Raw genomic sequence first — 6,666 nt, forward strand, 5'->3', positions numbered from 1 at the left:
CGCTCACTATTCATCCAATTGATCGGCTTCAGTTAGTAGCAGCAGCGAAGGAATCGCTCGATCGGGTTCAGTTAACAACCATCGATCGATCACTCGGGTTCAGTAACGCGTAGCCTGTAGTGCAATCGCTCGAGTTCAGTTAGAGCCCAATGCCTCTCTCGGGTTCAGTTAGAGCCAACGCCTCGCACATACGCACGTACGTGTACGAGAAAAACGCGCATCGCTCGGCCCCAGACCTCCCACCGTAACCGGGAACTCCCCGAAATTTTCCTCGCCCTCGCTTCTACCATGGTTTTTTCCATCATGGACGGCCCAAAGAATGTCATGCAGCTGCGTCTCCAGCCTGCCCAGGATGAAAAGCCCATTTTCTGTCATGATTTTTTGTCATAGAAGTAGGAGCCCACCACATCTATGATGATACCGGGTTTTGTCACAATTATCATCATAGAAGTGTCATATGTATGACAGAAACAAATTTCATTCGGCCCAAAATGTCACGGATGTGTCTTTTTTTTGTAGTGCTATTATGAATGAACATGTTTGCAATGACAATTAGAGATTATAGTTTCTTATTCCATGCTTAATTAGCTAGGAGCTTATAATGGTTTACCTTGCGTGCCAACATGCTATTAAAACGGTTGTGATGTGGTATGATAGGATGGTATCCTCTTTTGAACGATTCAAGTGGCTTGACTTGGCACATGTTCACGCATGTAGTTGAAACAAAATCAACATAGCCTCTACGATATTCATGTTCATGGTGCATTATATCCTACTCATGCTTGCATTCGGTGTTGATTAATTTAAATGCATGTTCATGACTGTTGTCGCTCTCTAGCTGGTCACTTCCCAGTCTCTTTCTAGCCTTCACCTATACTAAGCGAGAATACTGCTTGTGCATCCAATCCCATAAACCCCAAAGGTATTCCATATGAGTCCACCATACCTACCTATATACGGTATCTACCTACCGTTCCAAGTAAATTTGTATGTGCCAAACTCTAAACCTTCAAATAAATATCCTGTTTTGTATGCTCGAATAGCTCATGTATCAACTAGGGTTGTCCGTATTTTCCATGTTAGGCAGGTTATTCTCAAGAGGAGTGGACTCCGCTCCTCACTCACGAGAAAATGGCTGGTCACCGGGATGCCCAGTCCCATGCTTTATGCAAACTAAATCAAAATAATTGCAAACAAAACTCCCCCTGGGACTCTTGTTAGTTGGAGGCACTCGTTGTTTCGAGCAAGCCATGGATTGATGCTTGTTGGTGGACGGGGAGTATAAACTTTACCATTCTGTTTGGGAACCGCCTATAATGTGTGTAGCATGGTAGATATTGCCATCTCTTGGTTGTTATGTTGACAATGAAAGTACACCGCTCAAAATATTATTCATCTCTATTTTAAAACCGAGCTCTGGCACCTCTACAAATCCATGCTTCCCTCTGCGAAGGGCCTATATATTTACTTTCATGTTGAGTCATCATCCTCTTATTAAAAAGCACCAGTTGGAGAGCACCACTATCATTTGCATTCATTAGTGTTAGTTTACATTGAGTGTTACTAGACTGGATCTCTTTTACCATGAATTACAATGTCTAGCCAGTCCTTGATCTTTAAAGGTGCTCTGCATTTATGTTTTGCCGTCTCAGAAAGGGCTAGCGAGATACCATCTTGTTATATCATATTATGATTGTTTTGAGAAAGTGTTGTCATCCGAAATTTATTATTATTTCTCGCTAGTTCATTATGCCATTGATATGAGTAAACATGACACCTGAGAGTTATTGTGAATATGGTTAGTTCATAATATTTGCTGAAAACTTGAATGCTGGCTTTACATATTTACAACAACAAGAGCGAATAGAGTTTGTAGAAGTTTTTCTTTATCACTTTCAGTTTGTCAACTGAATTGCTTGAGGACAAGCAAAGGTTTAAGCTTGGGGGAGTTGATACGTCTCCGTCGTATCTACTTTTCCAAATATTTTTGCCCTTGTTCTGGACTCTAACTTGCATGATTTGAATGGAACTAACCCGGACTGATGCTGTTTTCAGCAGAATTGCCATGGTGTTATTTATGTGTAGAAACAAAAGTTCTTGGAATGACCTGAAACTCCACGGAGCGTATTTTTGGAAATAATAAAAAATACTGGCAAAAGATCAAGACCAGGGGGCCCACACCCTAGCCACGAGGGTGGGGGGCGCACCCCCCTACCTCATGGCCCCCCTGGAGCTCCTCTGACCTCAACTCCAACTCTATATATTCACTTTCGGGGAGAAAAAATCAAGGAGAAGGATGCATCGCGTTTTACGATACGGAGCCACCGCCAAGCCCTAAAACCTCTCGGGAGGGCTGATCTGGAGTCCGTTCGGGGCTCCGGAGAGGGGAATCCGTCGCCATCGTCATCATCAACCATCCTCCATCACCAATTTCATGATGCTCACCGTCATGCTTGAGTAATTCCATCGTAGGCTTGCTGGACGGTGATGGGTTGGATGAGATTTATCATGTAATCGAGTTAGTTTTGTTAGGGTTTGATCCCTAGTATCCACTATGTTCTGAGATTGATGTTGTTATGACTTTGCTATGCTTAATGCTTGTCACTAGGGCCCGAGTGCCATGATTTCATATCTGAACCTATTATGTTTTCATCAATATATGAGAGTTCTTGATCCTATCTTGCAAGTCTATAGTCACTTACTATGTGTTATGATCCGGAAACCCCGAAGTGACAATAATCGGGACCACTCCCGGTGATGACCATAGTTTGAGGAGTTCATGTATTCACTATGTGTTAATGCTTTGGTCCGGTACTCTATTAAAAGGAGGCCTTAATATCCCTTAGTTTCCATTAGGACCCCGCTGCCACGGGAGGGTAGGACAAAAGATGTCATGCAAGTTCTTTTTCATAAGCACGTATGACTATATTCGGAATGCATGCCTACATTACATTGATGAATTGGAGCTAGTTCTGTGTCAACCTAGGTTATGAATGTTACATGATGAACCGCATCCGGCATAATTCTCCATCACCGATCCATTGCCTACGAGCTTTCCATATATTGTTATTCGCTTATTTACTTTCCCGTTGCTATTGTTACAATCACCACAAAATACCAAAAACATTACTTTTGCTACCGTTACTTTTGCTACCGTTACCACTACTATCATATTACTTTGCTACTAAACACTTTGCTGCAGATACTAAGTTTCCAGGTGTGGTTGAATTGACAACTCAACTGCTAATACTTGAGAATATTCTTTGGCTCCCCTTGTGTCGAATCAATAAATTTGGGTTGAATACTCTACCCTCGAAAACTGTTGCGATCCCCTATACTTGTGGGTAATCACATCACAGCCCAAAACTTTAAGAAACGAAAACTTGGCTTTCTTACCAAACCACAGTTCATATGGGGTCACCTCAACGAATTTAGATGGTGCCCTACTTAACATTAATGCAGCCGTCTCTAAAGCATAACCCCAATACGATAGCGGTAAATCAGTAAGAGACATCATAGAATGCACCATATCTAAGAAAGTGCGGTTACGATGTTCAGACACACCATTACGCTGTGGTGTTCCGGGTGGCGTGAGTTGCGAAACTATTCTGCATTGTTTCAAATGAAGACCAAACTCATGACTCAAATATTCACCTCCACGATCAGATCGTAGAAACTTTATTTTCTTGTTACAATGATTTTCCACTTCACTCTGAAATTCTTTGAACTTTTTAAATGTTTCATACTTATGTTTCATCAAGTAGATATACCCATATCTGCTCAAATCATCTGTGAAGGTCATAAAATAACGATACCCGCCGCGAGCATCAACACTCATCGGATCGCATACATCAGTATGTATTATTTCCAACCAGTCTGTTGCTCACTCCATTGTTCCTGAGAACGGAGTGTCGGTGTCAAAACCGGCGGATCTCGGGTAGGGGGTCCCGATCTGTGCGTCTAAGGCGGATGGTAACAGGAGACAAGGGACATGATGTTTACCCAGGTTCGGGCCCTCTTGAAGGAGGTAATACACTATGTCCTGCTTGATTGTTCTTGATGATATGAGTATTACAAGATTTGATCTACCACGAGATCGTAGAGGCTAAACCCTAGAAACTAGCCTATGGTATGATTGTATGGTGTCCTACGGACTAACCCCTCCGGTTTATATAGACACTGGAGAGGGCTAGGGTTACACAGAGTCGGTTACAAGGGAGGAGATCTACATATCTGTATTGCCTAGCTTGCCTTCCATGCCAAGGAGAGTCCCATCCGGACACAGGACGAAGTCTTCAATCTTGTATCTTCATAGTCCAATAGTCTGGCCAAAGGATATAGTCCGGCTATCCGGAGACCCCCTAATCCAGGACTCCCTCGGTAGCCCCTGAACCAGGCTTCAATGACGATGAGTCCGGCGCGCAGTATTGTCTTCGGCATTGCAAGGCAGGTTCCTCCTCCGAATACTCCATAGAAGATTTTGAACACCAGAATAGTGTCCAGCTCTGCAAAACAAGTTCCACATACTACCGCAGAGAGAATAATATTTCGACAAATCTAATCTGCTGACGCATTCTGACAGCACGACGTCATGTCATGGCTCGGTCATTATTCGAACCGTTTTTCTCAACCAGCACCACACATAATCATGGGGCGGTTTTCTTGACACGTCTTGTGAAAGCAGAGATCGTGTCCCCCTTATTACGGGATTCTCATCAATACGGACGTGGGTAACCCAACCGCACCATCAATTATGGCGCCTGGGGAATAAGCGGTTTTACCAGGCAAGTGGGGAGACGCATCGCCTCTTTCGCCCTTATAAAGGGACAAGGATTTACCCCCTCTTACCCACGCCTTCTACCTCCTCGCTTATCCATTCTCACGCACTCGACCTCCAGCGCCCAAGCTCGCGTTCTTCTTCTCAAACCACTCCAAGCATGTCCGGAGCAGGAGGCAAGTGGATGGTCTCCTCCATCACGGAGGAGAACATCGCAAAGTTGCGGGCAGCCGGATACCTGGCCACGGATATCGCGCACTGGCTGCCAGACGCAGGGCAGATCGTCCCTACGCCCGAACCCCATGAGAGGGTAGTTTTTCTTACCCATTTCGTCCACGGACTAGGATTTCCCCTCCACCCATTTGTCCGCGGGCTCATGTTTTACTATGGGATGGATTTTCATGATCTGGCCCCCAATTTCATCCTCAACATCTCGCCATTTATCGTCGTGTGTGAGACCTTCCTCCGCATCAGGCCCCACTTCGGCCTATGGCTGAAAACCTTCAATGTTAAACCGAAGGTGGTGGGTGGCCAGCAAGCAGAGTGCGGAGGCGCCATGGTGGGCAAGATGCCTAACGTCACCTGGCTCGAGGGCACCTATGTGGATACCATAAAGGGGTGGCAATCGAGGTGGTTCTACATCACTGAGCCGCACGACTCCAACTGGGTGGCGGCCCCCAAATTTTGATCCGGAATCCCCACGCGGCTCACCTCCTGGAAAGAGAAGGGCCTGTCTTGGGGTTCTTCGGTAGAGTTGATCAGACTCCAGACCTGCATCAGGAACATGACGAGTAAGAAAATCAAGCTCGTCAACGTGGTCCAGGTCATTCTCTTCCGTCGGGTCCTCCCGTGTCAACGACGGGCATTCGATTTGTGGGAGTTTGACTCGGCCAAGCACCAGACGCTGCGAGAGCTCTATGACACGACGCACGAGGATGTCTGGAGGGTGTTGTTTAAGGGCGCCGAGGTACCTCCTTCCCTCACCGAGGACCGCATACTCAGCGCAAAGCGCCGTGCCAATCCGGTAAGTTTTTATACCTCTCAGGGTATTTATTTGCCCCGGTTTAGTCATATGCAGGATCTAAGCTTCTATCTCATTAACAGGACTGAATAAAGACATCAGAGTAGCTTGATTGCCTAGTCCCCCTGCCCGAAGATCCTGCAAACGCTCTCCAAACGGAGATGCTGACTCCGGCACCTTACGAGGTGCCGGTGAAGAAGACCAAGAAGAAGGCCGCGGGGGCCCGAAAGGGTCTCCGGTGCAAGGTTGTATCGGACTCATCGTTCGATGACTCCGACGCGCACTCCTCCCACGAAGACGAGGAGGAGGAGGAGGAAGAGGAAAGTCCCCCCCCCCAGCTGGGGAGACAAGAAAAGGAATGCCGACCCAACCGGGGAGGCCGAAGGGTCCAAGAAGGGAAGGACCCTCCATCCGGACTGCTCCACTACGGCCGCCCACAGCGACGACGAGTGGTTCCCCAGGGACAAGCCCCAGGCAAAGACGTAAGTATCCGGATACCATAGTAATTGGTATGTTTTGTTGCACTGCTTCTACTTATGCCGAATATGATTATGCAACCCGTCCCGAGCCCGTATCGACGTATCTTCATCAGACGGTTCTTTGGATTCGTCGGATATGAATAGTAATTCACTTCCGACCGCCTCCACCCCTTGTCTTGCGGACAACGTCGAAGTGTTGTCTCAACAGGCACCAGGCCAAGGGGAGGTAGTCCTGGGGGCGCCTCGAGGCGACCTTCCAGACCCTGGGTGCAAAGGGAGCAAAATCCCCACGGGCTCCAAGTTCGGCCCCCAGCCGCGTCAGGCAACCCCTCGTTAAGAGGGGCAAGCCGCCCGTGCTGGTGGCCTCTGTCCAGCCAGAGGCACCGGAC

This window comes from Triticum dicoccoides, chromosome 2A (assembly GCF_002162155.2).
Source record: "Triticum dicoccoides isolate Atlit2015 ecotype Zavitan chromosome 2A, WEW_v2.0, whole genome shotgun sequence".
Taxonomy (NCBI): Eukaryota; Viridiplantae; Streptophyta; class Magnoliopsida; order Poales; family Poaceae; genus Triticum; species Triticum dicoccoides.